The following is a 12955-nucleotide window of genomic DNA, read 5'->3' as shown; positions in this document are numbered from 1 at the left end:
CCCAACAAAACCTGCTCTGAAAAGCCTGCAGAGCTCTTTACCAATCCCTGGGGCTGGAACAAAAGCTCCAGCACAGCAGGAACCTGGCACCCTTTCCCTGGTACCTGTCAGCCACACAGCCAGGAGAAACGGGCAAATGTCACATATGGCAGGAATTCCCTCACCTCAACACCAGTGTGGGAAACCTGCAACAATCAAAGGATTACAGTAGAAGAGGGCCCTGAACTAGGGCCTGCCCTTTTTTACTGGACCTGATCTAGGTCCTGTCCTTTTCTGGACAGGAAACAGCATCTGATGGAACAGGAGTGAGTGCAGAAAGGCCAGCACACCAGAGGCCATCCTGCTCTGAGAGACCCAAGGATGCTTAAATCAGCAAACAGTATTGTTTTGAGTCAGTCACTGCTCAGTTCAGGGCTGAAGGAGCAGAGTTACTCCAGGAACAGGCCACCTCATGTGAAGCAAGAATGGGAGCAACTGACACCCTCTGACACACAAGTTATAGACTCACACAATGTAAGTCATTTCCCCACCCCTCCCAGCACATCTGCCATAAATTAAAAACCATTAATAAGACAAATATCAACATCTTTTAAAGTATAACCACAAAAATTCAACACTAAGAGGCCCAAAATGTCTATGACCTCTTCAGGAAAAAGGACTACTTACCAAACTCTGCAGGTAGCTCTTTTAGAGGATTCCTCTCTACAAGCAGAGTTTTCAGTTGCCTTTGCAAGAAAGCAGAAAATAACAGTAACTGCAACAGCAAAGCTCCTTGATTTCAACAGAGCCATAAAGCACTCGAGAAGTCACACTGGAAAGGTCACAGCCCCAAGCTTGCCGCCCTGGAGTTTGCCTTTACGCCCATTTATCAGAGCATTTGATCTTTCAGCGCACAGCCTGCTCATCCTCTCAGCCTGACACCGACTGCTCCAATTACAAACACATCCTTTGCGCTTGTTTACCGTGCTGCTGAGCTTCAGCTGCTGCTGGGGCTGACTGCTCCTCAGGCTACAACTGAGCTAAAGCTGCTCAGCCATTTCTGATAATGAGATTAGAAAGGAATATGCCCTCTTTGTGTTTCATTTTGTCAGCTTCTTTTGATCGGCTCTAGCTTTCCTATTCCTGGAAGCAGGCTGGAAGCTCGGCAGGGGTCACATACAACACTTGGGGCATTTATGTCACATGTAAGCTAATATTGCTTTGGATACATCTGAAAATCTGTTAACATTTAGGCAAATCCTAGGCTCTTGAAAAAAAAAAACCTCAGTGTGCCCATGCTGAGAAAAGAAATAGTATTGCTTAGCAAGTGAAGTGCTTGGAGCTGCTGTTTGGAGCAGCTCAGAGGGGAACCTCTTAGCTACTGCACACTGAGGACAGGAGGAGGTTGTCCCTTTGTGCCTTTTTTCACCGTGAGGGTGACAGAGCACTGGAGCAGGCTGCCCAGAGAGGCTGGCTGTGGAGCCTCCCTCTCTGGAGACTCTGGGATGCATTCCCATGTGGCCTGCCCTAGGTGATGCTGCTCTGGTGGAGAGATTGGACTGGATGATCTTTCAAGGTCCCTTGCAAACTCTAATGCTCTGTGATACTGCGACATGGAGGCTCCACAGGGACCATATTTACCTGTTTGCTGCTTTTTGCCAACCTCATTCTGCCCCTATAATTGCAGGCTTTTAAATAGCTTTGATGTGCTGCAACACATCAGCTCAAACGAGGTGTTGCAGGCAAGCTGCTGTCCATACTTTAGAGGACAAGCCCACCCAGCAACCACATGGATGGGTTTTTATTGGCTACTGTGTCAATTTGACTTGCTTACTGTTAAACAAAGCAAGAAGAAGGCTTGCTAGTTTCTGCCAAAATATTTTCCTTTACCTCCAGGAAAGAAAAGCAAACGGCTTTGGCAGCTGCTCAACAGGGGATTAACATTTGTGGCACTGTTTAAAGCCATCTCAGTTCACTCAAGAGCAGAACGCAGCAGCCTGTTCATGTTTACGGGTTTGAAGGGGAGATTTGGCTTAGCAAAATAAAAGCCCAGGTGAAAGCCACAGGAGATGATGGACTCCAGAACCTGAATTCCCTGTGGTTTAGGGGCACCAGGGGATGTCAAGGTGACTCCTGCCTCAGGAGTCCTTGGTGTTCATGGCCCTGAGCAGACAGCTGCAGCTCAGCACCATAGGCAACTCTCATTCTTGCCAGTACCTGTCCAAATGCTTCCTCTGAAACAATGATGGTGTGGAACAAGCCTCTAGCTGGTCAGCTGCTCAAATCTCAGATAGATCTCTAGATGGAAAAGTGTTGAGTGGTACTTTCCCTCCCTACACACCAGGTTAGACAACATTTCCACAGCTGAGGTGATGCTCTTGTTTCATAGAATCATGAAATGGTGTGGTTGGAAAAGACTTTAAAGATCATCCAGTTCCAACCCCCTGCCATGGGCAAGGACATCTCCTGCCAGACCAGATTGCTCAAGGGCCCATCCAACCTGGCCATGAACACTGCCAGGCTTGGATCCTCCCAGAATCTTTTTGGGTAACTTCTTTCAGTGCCTCACCACCCTCATGAGCAAGAATTTCTGCATCATGTCTCATCTAAACCCAGCTTTTTCCAGTTTGAAGCCATCATTCCTTGTCCTGTCACTCCATGCTTTTGTCCAATGTCCCTCAGCAGTCTGATCTGGAGAAACTCTCGTCAGATATCAATTAAAGTCAGTGAAAGGACTCAGGAGCAACTTGAGTGGCAAATCAGTCAGGCCCCAACCTTGCACCATGCTTCACCCAGTCTCTGCTTTGGATGAAAACTGCACTCCTGGCTGCTTCTAGAAAAGGAGAGCCCAAGAAGCTCCAGGCATCCTACAATACAACTTCCACTCCCAATATGTGAAAGGAACTAAAGGAACACTCAGTGAGTATTTCTGATGGGCATTTTCTTACAGCTGAGCTGCTGCTTGAAGTCAGTGGCAAAACACAAATAAGAAACAGCAAAATGAAGAAGCAAAAATTAATCCTGTGAGCCATGAGTGACACCTTATTGCCAAGGAAGATGCACACAGAGACTGCCTTCAAGCATTTCAAACCACTGGTACAATCACCACATCATTCACAGACCACATTAAAATGCCATCAGTCCTGTCCCATTTCAAAACAGGTTATGAATGCTGCATTTAAAAGATTTGAAAACATCACTGAAAACCACATTTCCCTGCTATTTTTGGAGGGATAACCTTCATTCATTTGTACCCTTCTGATCACAGATTGAATGTATCATTATTCACAAACAAGTGATTTCAAGATGCCTTTAAGCAGACTGTTGCAGTCACAAGATGCCATGAAATTGGTGGGGTTAAAATATGGTTATTTACTTGTGTTTGGGAAATTTTTCCTCCTTACTCACTCTGCACAGGAAGGTTTCCTTTAAAAGCATAACAACAAGTGAGTTGACCTCAGTTGGTCTTTTCCTTTCTTTATTTTTTCCTGTTAGCAACAAAGTAATTTATCTCTTCCTGTTAATTATCTTCTATTGTGATTTAGTGATCTTCTGATCCCAGAGTGAGAAGCAAAGAAAAAGAAAGCCATGAAGGGACTTTTTACAAGAGCTTGTAGTGATAGGATGAGAAGGAATGGAGTGAAACTTGAGGAAGGCAGATTTAGACTGGAGATTAGGAAGTGGTTCTTTACAGTGAGGGTGTTGAGACAATGGAACAGGTTGCCCTGGGGGTCTGTGGATGGCCCCTTCCTGGAGGTGTTCAAGGCTAGGTTGGACAGGGCCTTGAGCAACCTGCTCTAGTGGCAGGTAATTTGATTTAGATGATCTTTTAAGGTTCCTTCAAACCCAAACTATTCTATCATTCTATGCATCTATGGATCTTTGAATCTATTAATAGCCCAAGGGCAATAAAAAACATCTGGAGAGAAGTTAGTTTTGGTGAGTACAGCAACCTGAGAGCAGGAATGCTTCTCAGGGTCACACAGCATGTTCCTTCTTCCTCACACAATCCATCTGAGCCACTGACAGACAGTTAGTCCTCCCAGAACTCCATGCCAGACAGCCATCAAAACCAGATTAATGGGTAATGTGTTTTGGCTTAACTGTCCTTGATTGTCACTGAGGAGTGACACCAGATTTGTAATAGTGGGTCCCTGTTTTCCCCTCCCCTCCCACACTGTAAAAATAGTTACTTATAGTCCAGTCTTGTGAGGAGCACCTGAGGGAACTGGAGTTGTTCAGGCTGGAGAGAGGGAGGCTAAGAGGAGACATCATTGCTCTCTATGCTCCCTGAAAGGAGGTTGGAGCCAGGTAGAAGTTGGTCTCTTTTCCTTAGTACCAAGTGATAGAACAAGAGGAAATGGCCTGAAATTGTGCCAGGGGAGGTTTAGGCTGGAGAATAGAAAAAAGTTCTTTTCTGAAACAGTGGTCAGGCATTGGAACAGGCTGCTCAGGGAGGTGGTGGAGTTACTGTACCTAGAGGTGTTGAAGAAACATGTGGACATGGCACTTGGGGCTATGGTTTAATGGCCATGGTGGTCTTAGGCCAGTGATTGGAGTGGATGATCTTGGAGGTCTTTTCCAAGCCAAAGAATTCTATGATTCTGTGAACAAAACTTAAATGGTGTAAAATGTAGGTGAAAAGCCCAACAGGGACCACACTTCTGGAGTTAAAAGGGTTTCTAAACCCTGTGTTATATTAATTGGATCCTTCAGTTCTTCTGGGTCTTAGGAAACAAAATGTAGCTTATTTACTGCTCTCCTGCACCAAAGTCGAGAGCAAACAAAAGCACTTAAGAGTCTTGACTGCTGAAATGAAATTACATCAGGGGAAAGAGAGGACAAACACGCTGGTGATTGCATTATCTGTGTGCCCAGTGAGCTCACCTGTGGCAGCCAATGCCAGGGAGCAGAGCTCTAACCCTGTTCCAGCGCAGATCCAGCCAGATCAGGTGTGGCAGCTTCTGGAAGAAATCCTCAGGAATGATGGAGATGAGATTTCTTTCCAGGTGAAGGTACTAAGGGACAAAAAAAAACCTTTTAAATCCAAAAGGAGAGAGGACATTCATGGGCATGTAAAATGTCCAGTGGGAAGGTGAACTGCTGGATGATTTCATGGGAAAAGCACTGTTAAAGGGGGTTAAAAGATACCCAGCTCTATAAATTACACATAGAAATCACTTATTTAAAGGCTTCTTAAAAGACCCAGGGATTGAATGCCATCAGAAGTAAGAATCTGTACCATTCCCCTCACCTCTGGGTTAGAGGAGCTGGGAATGCTGGTGGACAATGAGAGGATCATGAGCCAGCAATGTGCCCATATGACCAAAAAGACCAGTGACACCCTGAGGTGCTCCAAAAAGAGTGTGGCTAGCAGATCAAAGGAGGTTCTCCTCCCCCTCTGCCCTAGTGTGGCCACATCTGGAATACTGGGTTCAGTTCTGGGTTTCCTGGTTCAAGAAGGATGGGAACATGCTGGAGAGGGTACAGCAAAGGGCTACAAAGATGCTGAGAAGACTGAAACATCTCTCTGAGGAGGAAAGATTGAGAGAAATGGGGCTTTTTAGTCTGGAAAAGAGTAGTCTGAGGGGTGATCTCAGTAATGCTGACCAGACTGAGTGTCAGGAGGGTGGGACCAGACTTTTTTCAGTGGTGCCCAGTGGCAGGACAAGGAGTAATGGGCACAAACCTGAACATAAAAGGTTGCATCTAAGCATGAGGAGGAATTTCTTAAAGTGTGATGAAGCCTTGGTGCGGGCTGCCCAGACAGGTGGTGGAGCCTCTCTGGTGACATTCCAAATCTCTGTGGACATGTTCCTGTGTGAGCTTCTTTAGGTGAACCTGCCTTGGCAGGGGGGTTGGACTGGATGATCTCCAGAGGTCCCTTCCTATCTCTGCCATTCTGTGATCTGACAAATCAGAAAGCCCTTCACTGTTCTGTGCTATACCCAAGCCAGTAACATCAGAACTCCCCACAGCAAGTCACTCACCTTTATGCAGGGCACTAGATAAATTTCCTTAGAAAGATGCTGAATATTCCTTCTGCTGATGTCAAGAGCACCTGAAGACAATGACAGACACTGCTTAACAGCCCTCCTGATCTCTTCTGATGAATCAGAACCAGGCAAATTTCTCTTTTTGACATGTTCAGCTCCAAAACTGTCCCCGCTGCCATTGAACTCTTTGGAGGAGTTGCCATCCCTTTGTCACCCAGCCTGGACTCCCAGCTAAGCAAAGCTGATGGGCTGAGGAAAACAATGAGGTATTCTGGAAAGAGAACACAGCAAAGCAAGTCCCTTTAAAAAATGCTATTAATTTGTAGATTTCTCTTGGTGCTACACAGTCTTTGTATGACACAAACCAGTCAAATTCTTCTTTCTGGGTATGCACACTTATAATAATGGGGATTAATGATCATGATACACATTTGAAAGCGTACTAAGTAAGAAAAATGACCAGCTAGCTCTTGTGGCTGCTTCCCCCACGCTGTGTTATGCACAAGCTTGGCAGAAACACTGACCTACAGATCCCTGCAGGTCTTCAAGCAAAGCCTGGATGAGGCACTCGGTGCCATGGTCTGGCTGACTGGCTAGGGCTGGGGGATAGGTTGGACTGGAAGATCTTGGAGGTCTCTTCCAAACTGGTTGATTCTATGATTCTATGATTAGGATGAGGTACATGAAAGTGCCCCCTTCCTGACAACATCCCCTCCTGCCTAGTCCCCTGGCTGTCCTCTGAAGGTTCTTATCACCAGTATCTGACAGAATCCAAGAATGGCTGGGGTTGGAAGGGTCCTTTTCTCCCTTTTAGCTACACCTCCCTTGCATGTCACCTCCCCTCCTCTCGCTGGAGGCTTGGGGCAAAGAGACACTTGGGCTCTGGGGGCTTTCGCATCTTGAAGGTGCGGGTGCCACCCAGGGCCTCGGCTGCTTCACCTGGGTGCCCCCAGGGCTTCAGCTGCTTCGCTGGCGTTGGAGCTCATGCCTCCCCAGGCACTGCCCTGTCCCCAGAGCTCAGCGAAGGGCAGCTCCGTCGCACCACCGATAGGCATGGACGGCGGCAGCAGCCCCACAGCTCCCGGAGCAGCGTCCGCCTGCGCCCCCAGCTGGGTGACTCCAAACCCCAGGCCCCGGGAGCTCTGTCCGTGCCACAAACCAGCACAAGGAGAGAACCAGCCCTGGTGCCTGTTTGTGCACTGCTCCTGCCCTCGGAGGCGCTGGGCAGCTGAAACGTGCCCGGCCGTACCCCTTGTGCCGGCAGTCCCAGGCACCCTGCGCCGCTGAGCCTCACCCGGCTCTCTCCCTGAGCTTCGGCTCTCGGGGCGGGCAGCCGCGGGGGGCCCGGCGGAGGCGGCTCCTCCGCTCAAGCCGGCCGCAGCTTTGCCCCCGGCCGCGCTCCAGCCCGGCTCTGCCCGCAGGAGGGCCGCGATCGGCCCTCGGAGCGCCGCCCTCGGAATCAGGAGACGCCGGTCGGCCACCGCTTGCCCGGGGCCGCGTCTCCACGGTAACGAGCTGCGGCCTGCCCCGGCTGCTCCGGCTGCCTCGGCCGCTCCGGCTGCCCCCCGGCCGCTCCGGCTGCCCCCGCTGCCCCCGCCGCTCCGGCTGCCCCGGCTACTCCGGCTGCCCCCGCCGCTCCGGCTGCCCCCCGGCTACTCCGGCTGCCCCCGCCGCTCCGGCTGCCCCCCGGCTACTCCGGCTGTCCCCGCCGCCCCCGCCGCTCCGGCTGCCCCGGCTACTCCGGCTGCCCCCGCCGCTCCGGCTGCCCCTGGCCGCCCAACAGGTACCGCTGCCGCCGTACAGCGGCCCGGGAACAGCGGGCTGCCCGCGAAAATAACCGCGGCCTCCAGGCGTGGGGATAGAGCTGGGCTGGGCTGCCGAACCCGGAGAGGAGCAGATGAGGGGGTTCTCATTAGTGCCCATCAGTAATTATAGGCCGTCTATTAAACAACTCATGCGTTCATTAAAGGGCAATCTGTGAAGTATCATGAGTGCAGGGACAGACAGACTCTTGTCAATGGTGACAGTGACAGCACAAGGGGCAGCAGGCACAAGCTTGAACCAAGCTTGAACAGGAGGAGAAACTTGTTTGGTGTGAGGGTGCTGGGAGCAGGCTGCCCAGAGGGGTTGTGGAGTCAGATTCCGAACCCACGTGGACCTTGTGATCCTGGGCAAGCTGCTGTGGGTGCCCCTCTAGCAGAGGGGTTGGACTGGGTGATTTCCAGAGGTCCCTTCCAACCCCCATCATGTTGGGTTTCTGTGACTTCAGATAAGTTAGGAAGCAAAGTTTTCTTCTTCTTCTGAAGCAAGTAAAATTGACCAATAGAGGAAAGATCATTGCTGCCTACATAAATATGCTCTCCATATCTTGCTGCGGCTCTCTTCTGAACGCTCCCATGAGTGCAAGAATTAGAGCAGCAAATTCTGAGAAGGCATCTTAGAAAATCTAGCAACATATGTTCTTGATTCCTCAGGGAAACATTTGGTTAACCTAAATAAATAACATAAGCAGAGAAGTAAGCAGAGACACAAACAAAAGGAAACACAAGGAAATTAAAGGAGGCAGAAGTCACCAAAAATGCGAAGGGCTGAGTTGCTCCAAACGGTACCAGCAATAAACCCACTTTTCCTTAGCATTAGGCATTCCAGCAGACAGAGAACGAAGCAGGATGTATATTTTACACTGCAAAAGGCTAAAGCCAAACAAGACACTGCAGCAGCACGCGTTTAACTCAGCAGCTGAAGAGGAGGAGGCTTGGCAAGGAGGATGCAGGCGCTTCCTCACCCTCTGCCTTTGAGTTATGGGTGGTAACAGGCGTGTGAGCCCTGCTGGCACAGGTGGGATCAGCAGCAGCCCTGCCCTGCAGTGAGAGCTGTGACCCTTTCTCTACTCATCTGGACAAAGTTTAATCTGATTTGCCATTGGAATGGGCTGCCCAGGGAGGTGGTGGAGTTGCTGGCCCTGGAGGTGTTCAAGCAAAGCCTGGCTGAGGCACTTAGTGCCATGGTCTGGTTGACTGGCTAGGGCTGGGTGCTAGGTTGGACTGGATGATCTTGGAGGTCTCTTCCAACCTGGCTGATTCTATGATTCTATGATTCCATGGAAGTGGGCAGGACAACTATGTCCTGGAGTTCCAGAATACCAGGTTGGAAGGGACACCGGATATCATCTGGTCCAACCTTTCAAGGTAGCAGTAGAGTTAAAATGAGCCAGCATCCTGTCAAGCTGAGTCTTCAAACTGTCCAGTGCAAGGGGAATCAACTGCTTCCCTTTGGGGATGATTCCAATGTCCAACGGTTCTCATGAGAAAGGGTTTTATTCGGGGGTCCAATGGGAATGTCCCCAGCAGTAACTTGTCCCTAGCACCTCTTGTCTTTTCCATGGGACTCCTTGCACAAAGGGAGTCTCCGTCCTCCTGGTAACCACCCTTTATATCCTAGTCCATGGTACTAAGATGTCCCCTAAGGCTGAACACACCCAACTCTCTCAGCCTGTCCTGCCATGGCAGCTCTTCCAGTCCTCTGATCATTCTCCTGGCCCTTCCTGGGACTGTGGGCCACTGCAGGTGACCCAAACAGGGGAAGGTTATCAGCTAGCTGTGGTGGTGACAGAGGACTGTGAAGCAGCTGGATCAGAGTGACTACCATTAGCATCTTTAAAAATAGAAGTGGCACTATTTACAGACACACTAATGAGAGCAAAATATGTGAGATCTCCTCCTTACGTAATGTTTATTGAAAGAATTCTGTGTCCTTTTAGAGAAACTTTTTAAAACAAACATGGGCTTTTCTCTAGAGGCTTTCCTCTCGATGAGGAAGGCATGTGGATTCAAAGAGTCGTAGCAATGTGCCTCTCATCATCTTAAACACTGCAATTACAGCCACTCCAGGCAGGCAAAGAACAGAGTACCTTGGTGTATTTGCCCCCTTGCTTCTCTGCCTAAATTAGGAGTGGCTTAGAACATTTGCCTGCTTTGCAGCTTTGTGATAATTGGTGGCATTTTTGTTTAGAAGCCATTTCCATCAGCTCACAAGAAGAGGTAGCCATAAATAATGTAAGGCTGCTTCGGGCGCTGCTATTTTTATTTACGCTGCTTTTGTTCAGGAGAACTTCACTGAAAGAGGGAACTGTGCAGTGAGGGAGGAAGAAAACGATCACCATTCCTTGCAGCCAGTGGCGAGGGGAGGACAGAAGATGAACTGTAAGGAACAGCTACTGGTGGAGCACAGCATAGATCATAGAATCATTGAATTGTTTTGGGTGCAAAAGACCTTCAAGATAATTGACTCCAACCATTCTCTAACTCTGCCAAGGCTGGGGCTAAACCATGTCTCTCAGCACCATGTCTCTGCCTCTTTGAAAGACCTCCAGGAATGAGGATTCGACCACCTCCCAGAGTAGCCTGTTCCAGTCTTTGAGAACCCTTTTAGTCAAGAAGTTTCTTCTAATCTCCAATTTAAACCTCCCCTGGGGCAACTTGAGGTCATTTCCTCTTGTCCTGTCACTTGTTCCCTAGGAGAAGAGGCCAACCAATTGTGCCAGGAGGAGAGGTTTAGGCTGGAGATGAGGAGCAATTTCTTTCCTGCAGAGTAGTCAGGCATTGGAACAGGCTGCTCAGGGAGGTGGTGGAGTCACCATCCCTGGAGGCATTGAAGAAACATGTGGACATGGCACCTGGGGGCATGGTTTAATGGCCATGGTGATGTTGCCTTGATGGCTGGGCTCTATGAACTTACAAGGCGTTTCCAATCCAAACAGTTCTATGGCTTTGTGACTATTAATCGAGAATGAGAGGTGACAACTGAGGAGAAGACAGACTTGTAGGTGTTGGGTGGCGTCTTCCTAGTGCTCCTGCAGAATGGAAAAGCAGGAGAAAGGAGGAAGGGAAGCTGAGAGCTGGCAGATGTGCAGTGTGTTTAACAACAAACTTACCCCAGCACAAAGAAGAAATTGCTTTTTATCTGGAGTGATCCTTTCTGCTTCCTCCAGGAAATGTTCTTAAGCACTATTCTTTGCCTCTGGAAACCTGTTCCTAAATTACAGCCTTCATTGTAATCCTCTTCCAGCCCCCAGGTCCTCAAGCAGTGACTGACTGCAGGGGAATGCTCTGCACAGCACATTAACCAACAGATCCATTTCAGAATGTGCCACCGTGCAAAAACAGCACCAATGTTGCCTTCAAACAGGCAGCAGCAGCTCAGGGCTTATGGAGGAACCTACTGATGGAGGAACAGGCACAGTCTCATGGCTGAAGAGCTGCTCCTCAACATGACACCTCTGACATGGTCTGAATGTTATGAGGTATTGCTGAGAAATGCATGTAATGAGACATTCTGTGAGATGTTTCATAGAATCATGGAATTGCTTTGGCTGGGATAGAGCTTTACTATCATCAAGTCCAACTATTACCTACCTCTGCCTAGTTTGGTGCTAAACCATGTCCCTTAGCACATCTCACTGAGTTGTTTCAATTGAACAAGTCATAAAACCCAGCACCTGCTACTATAGCAGGTGTCCCAGCCCATGGCAGGGGTGGTGGAACTAGATGACCTTTAAGGTCCCTTCCAACTCAAACCATTCTATGAATCTGTGAGTCATGAGCAGGCTCCAGCTGAGCACCCTGCCAAGCCTGTAGTATTTAAGGTGGACTCTTTCAGAGAGCTTTGCAGCAATCCCAAGTTTCCTCAATGACCCCAGAGCTGTTGGGATCTAAACGGATTCTTTTGGCAATGTGCCTTTTCCATTACCTGGTGCTGCACAAGACCAGAAGTATCACAGTATTATTAGGATTGGAAGAGACCTCACAGATCATCAAGTCCAACCCTTTACCACAGAGCTCAAGGCCAGACCATGGCACCAAGTGCCACGTCCAGTCCTGCCTTGAACAGCTCCAGGGATGGCGACTCCACCACCTCCCTGGGCAGCCCATTCCAGTGTCCAATGACTCTCTCAGTGAAGAACTTCTCACCTCCAGCCTAAATCTCCCCTGGTGTAGCTTGAGGCTGTGTCCTCTCGTTCTGGTGCTGGCCACCTGAGAGAAGAGAGCAACCTCCTCCTGGCCACAACCTCCCCTCAGGTAGTTGTAGACAGCAATAAGGTCTCCCCTGAGCCTCCTCTTCTCCAGGCTAACCAATCCCAGCTCCCTCAGCCTCTCCTCGTAGGGCTGTGCTCAAGGCCTCTCCCCAGCCTCGTCGCCCTTCTCTGGACACGCTCAAGCATCTCAATGTCCCTCCTAAACTGGGGGGCCCAGAACTGAACACAGCACTCAAGGTGTGGTCTAACCAGTGCAGCACCAGAGCTCACACTTGTCTCCTGGCTACCTGAAAGTGAGGTTGCAGGCCCAGTAGTTCATGGGAGGAAAACCGAGATCTCACCTGCCCATGTTCTGCCTGGGGAAAGGACTTCACCTGCACTTTGGGCACCGTTTTTGTGTGGGCACTAACTTTTGTGTGGGCACTAACTTTTGTGTGGTTTCTTGCACTGCACCCATTGCAGCAATCAGACAAAACCATCATTTCATGCTGAAACTACCAACCTCAGGGTTTTCTTCTCTCTACAGAAACATCCTGTGCAACACCTTCAGGCAGCAAAACGAAGATCTCCACAGTGCTGGTGCTCCTGAAACGCCGTGGATCTTCATCCGAGAAGAACACTGACTGTCCGAGCCGCCCCCTGGTTTAAATCCAGTTAAATGAGAGTAGCTGGTGAGGGACCAGCGCGGCTGCCTGCACCTTAGCGAGGTGTACACATCGCAAGCGGGTCCTTAGGGACTCCGCACCAGCCGCCGGGGACATCCTTGCCCGCGGGCACCGCCCGACTGCTTCCGTAGCGGCCGCGATCTTCACGGAGGAGTTTAGAAACAACGCGAAATAACCCAGCTCTGTGGGAGCCGCGGGCGGCTACCGGCCACCCCCCGGGAGACGTGGCAGAGCCGGCGGCCTCAGGGCCGGGCCGGGCCGCGCCGCGCCGCGCCGCTCCC

General features: G+C 49.9%; 1 long non-coding RNA gene across 1 annotated transcript; it reads right to left on the bottom strand.

Annotated features, from left to right (window-relative positions):
* Positions 1-4872: 4872 nt before the first annotated feature.
* Positions 4873-12933, bottom strand: LOC135176562 (uncharacterized). Its single transcript, XR_010302728.1, has 3 exons — positions 12512-12933; positions 5970-6246; positions 4873-4997 (listed from the first exon to the last, which is right to left on the bottom strand). It is a non-coding gene; the product is annotated as an uncharacterized LOC135176562 (long non-coding RNA).
* Positions 12934-12955: the final 22 nt, after the last annotated feature.

The sequence above is a fragment of the Pogoniulus pusillus genome, chromosome 6 (genome assembly GCF_015220805.1).
Source record: "Pogoniulus pusillus isolate bPogPus1 chromosome 6, bPogPus1.pri, whole genome shotgun sequence".
Taxonomy (NCBI): Eukaryota; Metazoa; Chordata; class Aves; order Piciformes; family Lybiidae; genus Pogoniulus; species Pogoniulus pusillus.
This window is presented reverse-complemented; position numbering and strand designations above follow the sequence as displayed.